This window comes from Physeter macrocephalus, chromosome 15, assembly GCF_002837175.3.
Source record: "Physeter macrocephalus isolate SW-GA chromosome 15, ASM283717v5, whole genome shotgun sequence".
Lineage (NCBI taxonomy): Eukaryota > Metazoa > Chordata > Mammalia > Artiodactyla > Physeteridae > Physeter > Physeter macrocephalus.
This window is the reverse complement of record NC_041228.1, coordinates 6,075,493-6,078,585: the sequence shown is the minus strand read 5'-3', so window position 1 is coordinate 6,078,585 and position 3,093 is coordinate 6,075,493. Positions and strand designations below refer to the sequence as shown.

The 3,093-nt window shown below is 53.9% G+C and overlaps 1 pseudogene; it reads left to right on the top strand.

Annotated features, from left to right (window-relative positions):
• The first annotated feature begins 863 nt into the window (after positions 1–863).
• On the top strand, positions 864–2,811 carry LOC102990355 (eukaryotic translation initiation factor 3 subunit D-like; annotated as a pseudogene).
• The last annotated feature ends 282 nt before the right edge of the window (positions 2,812–3,093 follow it).

Here is a 3,093-nt window from a genome sequence, read left to right as displayed (position 1 = left end):
TGTACACACATGCGCCCACACGTATGTGCCCACCGATGCATACACACAGAGAGACGGATGCACATACACACGTACACACGCCCACACATGCGTATACACACACAAACACACATCTCCTTTCATTGCTGAAATAGCACTACTCAGGCAGGGACAGGGAAGGTAGGCTGATTCACACTGTGGCTGGCTTTGTTGGTTTCAGAGGATTTTGAAAAGTTTGAAAGGATATCGTTGGTGGCAAAGAGACATTTTAAAAATGTCAGCTCACCCTCAGAACGGACGCTCGTCCCGTAATAGACTTACGTTGGCCGCTTAACTGCCACACCTCCTCCCACAGACGGGCCCCCGCTCCTGCTCTAGCCGTTTCAGGCGGCTGAGAAGGGCGGCTCCGTCCCCCAGAGACAGCGCTCACGGAAATTACACGGAATTAGGCGACGGGCAAAAGGAGAGGCCTCGTTACACGGAGATCAGACGATCTACTGAAGAAACCGTGGGCTCGCGGGCCTGGGGAGGGGAGCAGATGTGGATCTGGACCTCTGTGCTGTGCTGGCTGTGCAGCCTTTGCGTCTTTGACCTTGAGTGTCCTTGCCTAAGACGCATGGGGTCAGACTCCTAATTTCTGCGGAGGGTGTGAGGGTGGGGCTCATTGTTGGGTCTACCCCGGTGCAGAGGGCATAGTTGGAGCTCAAAAACTAGCAGCTAAAGTTACCACGATTTCTGCTTTTAAAAATGGAATGAAATGATCAACACGCTCTTGACAGTACTGGCCAAGTATCTTAGGACTGAAGGATTCCTGTGATCTCCTAAAAGCTGTCCTGGTTCTTCCCAGATTTCAATCCACCCAGCATCCACTGAGTACTTACGCCATGAACAGACATAGTGCGAGTCCCGTCTCCTGGCAACATGGGGCAGTCGACGCCCCCATTGTGCACAAGGAGCCTCCCGTCTCTTGCTCCCGTGCTGCTGCCTGGTGGAACTTGGCCCTCTGGTCTCCCTTGTCTCTACCAGGCGCCACATGGCTCAGCAGAGCCCTGGCAGGAACATCAGAGCTTGGTTGGATTTCCGCTTACCCCCTTGGTGGTGGAGGAGAAACATTGAGGACGTAGGATTAACAACCGGTTTGAGTTTGGGGTGGAGGCTCTTGACTCTGGCTGCATATGAACATCGCTTGGGGAGTCCTTAAAACCCCCAACACCCCCAAAACAAAATCCCATTCCAGCTTAATCCGAATTTCTGGAAGTGGCATCAGAGTGCCAGGGAGGGTAAAGCTGCTGGTGCTTCCCATGTTCCCAAGCTCGAGAACCGGGGGTCTGGGACCTGCAGGTTCCACACACCACCATCAAGGCTACATTCCTCTATCCCACTGTTTCCCGACTTGCGTGATCAGGAGAATCCCCTAAGGTGTTTGTTTGTTAAGGGACCCCTAGCCCTCTTCCTGTAGATTTATAGTTCTTTCCATCTGGGGTGGCCCCTGAAACTTAGAGATTTAAAAAAAAATATATATATATATATATATATATATTTATTTATTTATTTATGGCCGTGTTGGTTCTTCATTGCTGCGCGTAGGCTTTTCTCTAGTTGCGGCGAGCGGGGGCTACTCTTCATTGCGGTGCGCGGGCTTCTCATTGCAGTGGCTTCTCTTGTTGTGGAGCACGGCCTCTAGGCACGCGGGCTTCAGTAGTTGTGGCACGTGGGCTTAGTAGTTGTGGCTCGCGGGCTCTGGAGCTCAGGCTCAGTAGTCGTGGCGCACCGGCTTCGTTGCTCCGCGGCACGTGGGATCTTCCCAGACCAGGGCTCGAACCTGCGTCCCCTGCATTGGCAGGCGGATTCTTAACCACTGCGCCACCAGGGACGACCCCGTCATCTGGAAGCTGGCAAAGACTCAGTGCTTGCCACCGACGCCATTCTGGCCACACTGACAAGCTGCACCCGCTCTGTGTACTCCTGGGACACGGTTGTCCAGAGAGTCGGGTCCAAGCTCTTCTTTGACAAGAAGGACAACACTGTGACTTTGACCTCCTGACGGTGAGTGAGACAGCCAAAGAGCCCCCTCAAGATGAAGGTAACTCCTTCAACTCGCCCCGCACCCTGGCCATGGAAGCAACCTACATCAAGTGGTGGCACTTCTCCCCACAGTGCTTGAGGATGGGGAAGGAAAGATACAGCTTCCCCGCCCCAAACCCGTTTGTGGAGGACGACATGGATAAGAATGAGATTGCCTCTGTGGCGTACCGTCACCACAGGTGGAAGCTCGGCGATGACATTGACCTCATCGTCCGCCGTGAGCACGACGGCGTCGTGACCGGCGCCAACGGGGAGGTGTCCTTCGTCAACATCAAGACCCTCAACGAGTGGGACTCCAGGCGCTCTAAGGGCGTTGACGGGCGTCAGAAGCTGGATTCTCAGCGAGGGGCCGTCATTGCCCCCGAGCTGAAGAACAACAGCTACAAGCTGGCCTGCTGGGCCTGCTGTGCTTTGCTGGCTGGATCCGGGTACCTCAAACTTGGTTACGTGTCCTGGTACCACGTGAAAGACTCCTCATTGCCACGTCATCCTGGGCCCCCAGCAGTTCAAGCCCAGTGAGTTTGCCAGCCTGATCAACCCGAACGTGGAGGACGCCTGGGGCATCCTGTGCTGCGCCAGCGACACCTGCATGAAGCTGGAGGAGGGCAAGTACCGCAACCTCCGGGACCCCAACAAGCAGGTCGTCCGTGTCTATAGCCTGCCCGACGGCACCTTCAGCTCGGATGAGGACGACGAGGAGGAGGAGGAGGAGGAAGAGGAAGAAGAAGAGGAAGAAACCTGAGCCAGACAGTGATGTGGCGCTGGAGTCTGTGATTCTGCTGAGCCGAGGAGGGCCTTGGATACCTGGTGGAATGTTTGTCTGATTGTCACTCTCGGCAGCTTGTCAGTTGGAATAAAGGCTAAGTCTGTTTAGTCTCTTAAAAAAAAAAAGACAAAGTTTCAGTCCCTGAAACTTGGGGATTTTGGCATTCTGAACTCAGATAATTCTCACTGTGTCAAACTGGGAAACTCAGCCTTTTGCTGAAGGCTTTGGCTCCATTTTTTTGGTTTTGTTTTTCTTGTGTTTTA